Source organism: Leptosomus discolor, chromosome 1 (assembly GCF_034619465.1).
Source record: "Leptosomus discolor isolate bLepDis1 chromosome 1, bLepDis1.hap2, whole genome shotgun sequence".
Classification (NCBI taxonomy): Eukaryota; Metazoa; Chordata; class Aves; order Leptosomiformes; family Leptosomidae; genus Leptosomus; species Leptosomus discolor.
The window spans coordinates 167,014,442-167,024,529 of record NC_141391.1 but is presented as its reverse complement, the minus strand read 5'-3'; the positions used below and the strand labels follow the sequence as shown (position 1 = coordinate 167,024,529).

Genomic DNA, 10,088 nt, shown 5'->3' with positions numbered 1-10,088 from the left:
TGATGATATTCAAGACTCAACTGGGCAAATTGCAAGCTGAGCTTCAGCTAAGCAAGCTGAAGGGAAGGTAACTAGCTTCCAGTTGCGATGACGTGCTAGATCCCGGCCCTACTCCTGCTTATGCTCATAAAGGGCCTCTTGCAGATGGGTGTTGCTCCAGGGAGCAGGTCTCTAGTGGCTGCTGAACACAAAGCTGGTGCAATGATGAGAAAAGCAGGGAACAAGATTGTTAGGACTGGACACATGGAATAGCCGTATGCAGGTCCTGGGGAGAAGGCAGATGCTTCACAGACTTCGGAACATTGATACCAATTCCTAGTACCTGTTCTGCTTTGCGCTTACAAGTCTCTGTGACAAATCAACATGGAATGGATTTGCTCTGTCATCGCGAGTCATTGCAGACTTATAATAGTCCATCCACTTCAAAACAGCACTTCTGCTGTGCTGACTCATACTTCAGTGTCTCTCCTTGCTCCCCTTCTTAGACAGCTTTGGATAAGACAACTTCGTGGTTGGGGTACTCAAGGATGTCTTTAAAAGTCTGGCTTCAGAAGTGCATATAGGTTTCACTGAGAAAACAAACGTGCTTATTGTTGTTTTCACAATAGCGAGGCAGCTGGTTAACTCTTCTTTAGGGTTGTTTAAGAATCATCATCACTAGCCCAGGTCATAGTAGGTATTTTCAGTAGATATGCTTGCTCTGCCTGCCAAATGAGAAGTGGGAAGAGGTTGTGCAAGAGCATGATCTGGCATATTGACTGGCATTTTTGGTTTTTGGTTTTGGGTTGCCTGGGCTGGAAGAAGGTGTGGAGACTGTACAAGATGCCTGATGCAGTCAGAAGTAGCTGTCCCAAAATGGGAGTGGGTGTGCAGAAGCAGAGCTGTGAGTTGAGGCATGACCAAGGGCTCTCGTTACTAAACTAGCTGCTTTCTGATAAAAAGACCCTTAGCAATGTGCTGAGCTATTGAAAATGGTGCTTCAAGAGTCTGTCACACCGTAGGCTTTCCCTGTACCTCCAGCGGGTCCAGAACTCCCAGCCAGATCTGCTTTTGCCCTCATGGACAAAGTGAAGAACACAACAAAATGTCTACACAACTTGTTGTGAGCCTGGCTCCGGTATTCTGAAAGTGCTTAGCAATGCCAAAAACTTGCAAGAGATGTTATGGAGATCGCCAACGTCCTGTTCCAAGAGAAGACAGCCCAAGGAGAGGCCTGCGCAGGAACCTGAGGCAAAACCAGCTCTGAGGTACAGAGCAGCAGGTAGGGCAGGTCCGACTGCAGCAAGCACCACCACTTAGACAAGTGGCCACATCTCAGCTACCTGACCGCTGGGATCAAGGAACAGACAGAACCGGGAAGTGACTGGCAAAAAGGTCAGTGACTAGCCAAGTGTGAGTGGTCCCACAAAATGCAAACAGGCAATGGTTGATCCCCCAGAAGCTCTCACAGCTTGAAGTTAATCACAACATCTTTTGAATAAAATTTGACCCTGCACAGCAAGTTTAGACCAGCCGAGCAACACTGGGTTTGATCCTGCCCTAGGAGGTTTAAAGCCTATCACCTGATCACAGCCCTACCAGTTCAACTCATCACACTATCTCTAAAGCAATGACATTGTTATGAGAGTTCAGCTGTTATTTTTCACTTGTCAGGACAAAATTTGAATCTGTTGCATCCATTGAGAAACGCATGTTTATATTCAAATGCTTAAACGAGTAGGCCAATTTTTAGAAATGCTTTGTTACAGGTCACTTATATTTAGATGTCTACGTGCAGATTGGTGTTTGTTCTTTAGCTATGCTCGTCTGGAAAAGCTAAGCTGGTGTCCTTTTATCCAAAGAAATATTAGCAGTAGCAGAGACCATCAAAAGAGAGCACCGGTTGTTACAATCACTTGTTTATCATATGGCATTAATTCTTCATCTAACAAACTAGCAAATTATAGTTTCCTGCCTAATGTCACTGTCATACGAGCTTACAACCATGCTACTGCTGATCGAGTCAGTATCAAGCCATGTGGTCAGTATGTGTCCTTCTGCCTTTTAACTCTCAAATCTCAAAGTAATCGGTTTCCATTTCTCTCGTTCCCTTTTTAGGTAGGTAAGAAGCAGGTGCTCGACTCCCTTCACCCCAAAGACTGCTGACTCCAGGGCTTCTCAGGTTCCCGTAAAAAGAAACTGTCTGCGTGAACGAGATGTAAAAATACAAACGCAAAGACATCCGAGCTGCTGCTTTGCTCCCCGCCGCCTCCAGCCGGGCAGTTCCCTCGCACCGCAGTTTTCAGGGAAGGTGCCGAGACGGCTCCGCTGTGGGGCGGGAGGGAAGACCAGGGCTGCGGGGCGGGCCGCGGGGGGCGCAACACCGCTCCCTCCCCACGCCAGCAGGCAAGGGCGGGAAGAATCCAGACAAACAGGAGCTCTGCGGCAGCCTTGTCTGCTCCCCGGCCTGCCCCTGCTGGACGCGCTGCGGGACACCGGCACCCGCCGGCACTGCCCCTTCCCTTCGCCGCGGCTGCAGCGCGCCCTTGCGCCGCGCTCCGCTCCCGCACGTCGTGCGCTCGCCTCGCCCGCAGCCTCCCCGCGGCCGGGAAAGAGGAGGGGGAAGGAGGGCGTGGAGGCTGCGGTTCCCCCCGGGACCCTCCCCGGGACCCTCCCCGGGACCCTCCCCGGGACCCTCCCCGGGACCCTCCCCGGGACCCTCCCCGGGACCCTCCCCGGGACCCTCCCCGGGACCCTCCCCGGGGCCCCCGGCAGCGCAGGGGCGGCCTGGGCCGCCGCCAGATACCCCACACCCCGCGGAGCGGCCGCGCAGGGACCGGGCCGCCCCGCGGCTCCTCGTTAGTATAGTGGTGAGTATCCCCGCCTGTCACGCGGGAGACCGGGGTTCGATTCCCCGACGGGGAGAGCTGCGCTCGACCGCGCTTTTTTTTTTTGTTTCCCGCCTCCTTCGGCGCCACGACCTCCGGCGGCAAAACGGGGTGGGTGGGGGCGCCGCGCCCTTCCGCCCTGTGTCGGGTGCGGGGAGGCGCTACGGCCGGTGTCAGAAACAAAACAGATAAAGCGGCCTCCCCGTCGGGGAATCGAACCCCGGTCTCCCGCGTGACAGGCGGGGATACTCACCACTATACTAACGAGGAACTGCCTTGTTAATTTTTTCGCAGACCTGTTTTTATGCACAAATCCATCCCCACACGCCCGTCGGCGGTCAATGGTGGCGGAAGGGTTTCAGCGGAAGGACAGGAAGGCGATCTGCGGTCGCGGCAACCGGGGCCCGCGAGCCCGCGTACGGCAGCAATGTCGCGGAAGGTGGGCTCGGCGCCACCGGGAGCGGGAGGCCCGTGCTGCTAGGGGCCAGCGGTGGGCGTGGGAGGGTTAACGTGCTTGCGTGGGAAGGCGGGAAACGGAGAGGGGCCGGCGCGGGGCTGCGGTTGCCACCGCGGGTGATATGGCTTCGCGCCCCGCCCCGGCCCTGTCCCCGTGGGGCGGTGCGCGGCGGCTCCTGGCGGGCGAGTTCTAACACTGCGCGGGCGGCTGCCCAGCAGGACCTCGTGGCGCAACGGTAGCGCGTCTGACTCCAGATCAGAAGGCTGCGTGTTCGAATCACGTCGGGGTCATGTTTGTTTTCTTTCCTCTCTCAACTTTTGCCGGCTTCATCCCAAAGGAAACGGAGGGACGTTATTTTTTTTTTTTTTTTTTGCATAAAGCTCATGGTCTCCTCTTTTCGCTTGAGCCTGGGAGGGAAAACGCAAGTACAAAACAAGGGCCGTCTGGACGGTGCCCCAGGCGAGGCAGCCGGCAGAGAGAAACACCAGAGACAGGTGTTCGGAGAGCATCCGGCTTGTGGGTTTTAAATGGGACAGAGGCCCAAGTAATGGCAGGGAGACCCTCTTTTCAACACAGAGGCTCACATGAAATGGAGTGAAGTCAAGGCAGGGGAGGCAAGCGGTGCGGATGAGCCAAGAGCTCGGACAGATGCTGTGTTAAGAACCCTGAAGGTGAACAAAGCCCAGCCAGGAAGGGAGAGGGGAGCAGGGTGCCAGGGACCCACTGCAGAGGGTGATGGCTTTAGGCTGTGGAACAGAAGTTTTCTCAGAATAGCCATTTCCAAACACTGAGGTGCCAGAAGCAGAAAGGCACAGAAAGTACTGAATTTTGATCTAGATATGAGACAGCAAGTCCTAGACGTAATACTTCAGTGATTTGGACAAGCTGGAAAGTTTGACACTTAGTGAAATTTAATTAGGAGGGAAGAAAATAGTTTGTCAAGGGCCTGAATTTGAGGGACAGAGAGAAACTTACCAGAGATACAATTCTAAGTTTGTAAGAATTTATTATCAGTGTTGTAAACCGTGGCAGAAAATTAAGAGAATACAGAAGTCTTAGAAACCAGACTCTGCAAAGTCATCAAATTATGTGGGTTTTTTTAAGATAAATGGTTTACAGGCTAATATTTGTTCCATATACCCCAAAACCTTTCAAATACAGAAATTCTGAATCTTCCTAAAGTGCTCCATTCCAGTGCTATGCTATCCTTACTGTTATGAAGCGACTATGTGTAGTTTAACCCTGATGTCTCTTTTGCTGTCACTTAAATCCAGCCCTCGTGCTATTGCACTGGAGAACAGTTTATTCCCTTCCTTTTTATAGGTGCTTCTTAGACCGTTGAAATTCGTGAAGCCTCTCCATGGCTGTTCTAGAGCAATAGATTGTGTTTGCAGGGCCTCTGATTAGTTGTATTGCTTGCCTCTGGAGTCTTTCCAAATGAGTTGCATTTTTAAGTGCCCAGAACTGGTCACCATGTTTCAACTGAGTCAGATTTTACCAGGTCTGAACAGAAGAGGAGGACAGCCTACGTGCTAGGCTGCCTGCACTTCCATTTATGTGGTTAGTCTTTTTTTTTTTTTTTTTTTTTAATGCATAATCTATTAGATGGATGCATTTTTTACTGGATGCATAATCTGTCAGATGTTTCCCCGGCCCCACAATGTACCTTATGTCCCTGCCTTACCGTCTGTCAGAGAGCTGGATCTAAGAAGTGGTGGCAATCTGCTTGCACTCCTGTGCCGCTGCCAAAGCAGGTGTGCTGCTCTAAGCGTTCTGGATTGTTGTCAGACAATAGCTCTGGCTTGCAGACAGGGTTCATCTGATGACAATACAGAAGATCTATTAATAGGAGGTGAAGTTTTTTGGGGGTGGTTTCACACAAATATACCTAACATAACGTGAGTGCAGGTTATTACAAAACGGTCGGTCTTGCTCTGCCCTGTCCATCCCTGCTTCCCCCGTTCCACTTGGATCACATCATGCAGCAGCAGCTGCTGGCTCAGCACACAGATCTGGTGGCACAACTATAGATCCAACACAAGGGAAGCGTCGGGAGTGCATGGCCTGGGACAGGATCGAGAGCAGGATCACCCCTTCCCACGACAATCACAGCTACCAGTGGTTCGGTTAAATATTTCGTCAATTGTTCTGCGGAGGGATAGCCTACTGGCCCTAAATCAAAATCATCTAGTCATGTTTCAAAACTAAATGGAAGAACTAAATGCACCTTAGCTACCCGCAAACTCTTCCTCTCAATTTCCTATCCGTAAAATGGGGATAATAATTCTAATCTCACAGCTGTTTATCAAGCTGACTCCATTACCGAGGCGCTCAAGTACGCTGGTGGGTACTCGTCTCTCAGCAGCATGTCTACAGCACGTGTGCTTCTGTGCTTTTCTCCCTTTCTAACTTTTAAATACTTCTTTTTGTAACCTGACTGATCTCTTAATACAGAAAAAACACAGATGTTTTTTCTTATGAAATTGTTACAAGCTAAATATAGACAGTAACTTAAATCCACATGAGGTTCAAAAAACTTGGAGCTGAAGTAATAGCTTACATATGGCAAATACAGCTTCTGCACTATCTGTGTTCACATATGATAAAAACAGATATCCAAATAATTCTTGTTTGGAAATGATTCAGTGTGGGAAACTGCCCTGTAAATTGTCCTTTTCATTTCATTTCCATCAGCATACTTAAGGAGGAGCTGAAGCTTCTGTTTTCAGTCCTTGTTGGTACAGGCCTTTGTCTCTCACAACGTCGGCAGGAAGAAGTTTTAAAACAGAAGTTACAGCACCCGGTGGTACGCGTTCCCTGCCCCGCCTGGGGCCAGCCGGACAGACCACCCGCAGCGCTGGGCGCCCCTCGCCCCCCTGTCTGCCATGCCGGGCGGCACGGGCACAGCAGCCTGCCCCAGCGGGTGCCAGTGTGGTGCGGTCACCTGGTCTGCCCCCCTGGCAAAACGATGTCCGCTGGCAAATTCAGCAGGAGATGTAACTTTTCCCGTAAAAGAATCGCTCTAGAAGCGATGTGCTCCATTATCGCATTGCCATTTCTGCTTGGATTATGCTTAAAAAAAGATGCTTCTGATAAGAAAGCTAGAGTTACGAAAAAGCCACCTAATTTTTCTACATTAATCAAGAACGTGGAGAAGAAATGAATGATTCTAGAAAGTATAGCTACACTGTGCCCTAACGATTAAGCAGCTGCTTATTTTATTTATAGTATTGCTTTCCGGTTTCTGTTGCCTTTCTCAGAGGGAGTATTACTTTCATTGTGAAACTCACTGTGCACCAAGGCTGGATTAATACTTCATATAGATTTTTACATTTCCTTTCACTAAGAAGATCTCCGTATCAGCCCAGTCTAAAGGCAGGTCTGCAACACTTCCTCAAGTGCCTTTGCCATGAATGGATTTATAGCCTTCACAACTTTATTATGTATTATGAGACAAATGTTACACGTGAACAACAAATTATACATCAATACTTCATTATAGATTAAATGTTGTTCAACCTCCACTGAATTTAGGATACTTTTTTGAACATACAGATCTAGAAAGCTCATTTTTTCAGTGTAGCGCAACATAAACAACCTGTCTTATTTTTATGGGTGGCATAAGAGGTTAGGAATCATAAACTTGGGGAAACTAAGCTAGAAATCTGAGATAGTTTAGAAGGCATTCAGTATTTTCATGTCAAAGACGACTGTACGACTGAAAATCTCATTCTCACGCTCAGGAAAGCTAACAAATTCCAGACATTTGGGAGGGTCCTACAAAGGAAGGATTTTTGGCTTCCACTTTCAACATATTTCACATTTTTAGGCAAGCTTACAGCAGTTTTTCAACCACTCGAAACGGCCACAATCTCACACCATTTGCACCTTTTTCCTAAACTTTCCTTTTGTCACCGTTTACGCTGCCAAAAGGTAAGACGTGACTACCTGTTTCTCAGGTAAAGGCAGGTATTCTGGGCTTTGAAAACCAGAACTTGCTGTTAGGGATAAACGTTTAAGTACTGGAATGCTTCACAGAAGGCACAGCAAAGCAAGAGTTTTGTACTCCGACTTTTAAGGCACAAATCATCTAACAGGCATACAGACCACCTCGTGCTTTGGTTTTTTCTCTGTGAAAACACTAGAAAGATCTTTTGAGCTCGTTTCAGAATGAACTCATCACCTTATCCCCTTGGACTGCTGCCTTATGCTACAAAATGCAAGCTTTCTTTCATGCAAACAAGCCAGACAATCAAGGTTTAATGCATAACCTTATCAGCTGTATTTAAGGTCCGATGGTGGTGGTCATTGCAGGTTCCAGTGTCAACCATTACGTACGTGCACATTTTGCACTTTCTCACATTACTTTCCCCGTCTCTGCCTTGCCTGGAGAATGCCTGTTGTTCCCAAGGAGCGACAATGAAAAGCGTAGAACCAGGGAATGAAGGACAGTTTTGTGCCAAGGATCCTTTACAGACTTGGCTTGCCAGAGAAGTCTACTGCTCTGAAATTGAGTGACACTGAAGGGTTATATGACGCTTTTTTAGCTGTTACCACTTTGGAAGCAGCTAAAGGTAAGCCAGTCCAGTGTCCGTGCAAGGGAGTTAATCAGTGTAACAATCCAACGGAGAAAATAATTCACGAAAGATAATATATATTTCTGTCTTTGGGAAAATAACTGTCAAAACATAAATGGACTGTGAATATGAACTATAAGTAATGTTAATCTGAGGCTGTGGCTCCACAACCACAGCACTGGATTTCAAACAAGTAGCCAAAACACACGATGCTGTGTTTCTGCTGTCTTTACACTTCCATGACAGTATGCTGTTGTCAGTCTGCAACTGGTTTCATACCCGAGTAAGATGTACATTCTTAGAGGTGGGGGAAAGTTCTCGTTTCCAAGGCACCTAGAGGCATTTCAAGGTGAAACATACTATCTACACTTCAAATTATTACTATCAAATTTGGAGAGGAATTAAATTTCCTTTAAGCATTTCCAAAAAACTTGTTTTGTGGTACCCATGTTCCAGGAAAAACGTTGGGTAAGGTATGCTTAAAAATAAATAGAAAAAATCTAATTTGTTCTATTCAGGCTTAAAAAGTAAGTGATAGTAGTCAGTCCACATTGGTGTGTGAATATTGGCTTTGTACGCTACCAATGGAAAGAAGATGTTTCTACCTCGTTGTCTAACAAACTGAACAGGTAAAGCATATACAACACCAAGAACCGAATACTTTCAGATCTAAATTACAACAAACTGCTGATGATGGCCACCTCGTCTCACTACTTGCACTAAAAGGTAAATTAAATTCCCCAAGCTAAGCTTCTCCTTTGTATTAATTATTTTGTTACACCACGCCGGTTCCTCAGTTGGAAGCATCAGGCTTTTTGTAGGTGTGTCTTTGATTTACCTTGAAATTATCTTCCACAAAAATAACCCCCAGCACCTTCACCATCGCCAGCCGATACTGTGGCAATGTCTAGGTAAACAGGAATGAACAGCCACCGTGTTTCGTGATGGAGCAAACCCAAAGACAGGAAATCCCTTTCCTCAACAGCAACTTAAAACTCTTTTTGGAACATGAAGAGAAGCGGGTGCGAACACTACCAATCCTGTTTCATGTCCATGATTGATGGGCAAATTAAAATATTTACATTTCAATTCTTATCTCTGATACTACAATACAGTTCTCAAGAGCACAGGATGTACAGTCAGATCGAAATATTCAACCATCCCCATCCTAAAATACAGGAAAATTGATGGCAGTGTATGTTCCCAGCAACCAGCGTGTAAACACAGAAGGATTTAACTCGCTTGCTTCAAGACACTGCAGTCTTAAACTCAGTCCAACTTCCCCAGCAGGGACACACTTGCGAACGTTTTGAAATCAGCTCAATAAAACAACTACACGCCTTTCAAATTTTGCAATACCTCAGAAACGATTAATTTTTTTTTTTTTAATTTTTTTTTTTTTTTTTTTTTTTACATAGAACTCATCACAGCACTAACAGATTAGCTCCCGCTTTTTCCCGGCTGGATCTCTTCCGAAACCGGCCGGCTAACCAACGCCTGACGCGGAGCCAGGCACTCGGCCGGCGGCCGCAGCACGTCCGGGCACCCCGGGACAACACTCCCGCGCTCCCGAGGCAGCCGCTCCGCCAAACCGGCGAGAAGCCCGCGGCGAGCTCTGCGAGCTGACGGCGCCAGGGAAGCCGGTGCCTGAGGAGCAGCGGCGGGGACAGAGCCGGCGGCAGATGTCACCGCAGGTCACAGGGATCACCGCGGGTTACAGGGAGCTCCTTTACCGCCTCACCCGCTCCTCACGACAGCCGCCACGCCGCGCCTGAACCGCCGCCCCAGCGGGGCGCTCCCACCCCTCGTCCCGCCGGAGGGAAACAGCCCGCCGTTTCCTTACCGCCGGGAACGGCGGCGGGCAGACCCCGAGCGGACCCCAGAGGCAGCGCCCGCCCCGGAGGCTGGGGGGGGCGCAGAGGGGGCGGGGCGCTGGCAGCCACCGCCCGGGGCAGCGCCCCTCTCCCGCTCCCGCCCCACGCGCGAGCGCCGCCCCCCCGCGCGCCTCTCCCGCCTGAGCCGAATTTAAACTGCGTTACTAGCCCTCGCGCAAAGCACTAACGCTGGTGGGTCCCGCGCGCCTCTCCCCTCTTCCGCCCGGCAGCCAATAGTAGGGCCGCTTCGTTCTCCTCTCTGCCAATGGGGGTGCGCTTTATTGCTGGCTGGGAGAAGCGCTCGGTGTGCGCG

The 10,088-nt window shown here is 49.2% G+C and overlaps 3 non-coding genes across 3 annotated transcripts; 2 read left to right on the top strand and 1 right to left on the bottom strand.

Annotated features, from left to right (window-relative positions):
• Positions 1-2,832: 2,832 nt before the first annotated feature.
• TRNAD-GUC (transfer RNA aspartic acid (anticodon GUC)) lies at positions 2,833-2,904 on the top strand. The gene has a single exon. It is a non-coding gene; the product is annotated as a tRNA-Asp (tRNA).
• Positions 2,905-3,065: 161 nt separating this feature from the next.
• On the bottom strand, positions 3,066-3,137 carry TRNAD-GUC (transfer RNA aspartic acid (anticodon GUC)). Its single transcript has one exon. It is a non-coding gene; the product is annotated as a tRNA-Asp (tRNA).
• Positions 3,138-3,542: 405 nt separating this feature from the next.
• On the top strand, positions 3,543-3,614 carry TRNAW-CCA (transfer RNA tryptophan (anticodon CCA)). Its single transcript has one exon. It is a non-coding gene; the product is annotated as a tRNA-Trp (tRNA).
• Positions 3,615-10,088: the final 6,474 nt, after the last annotated feature.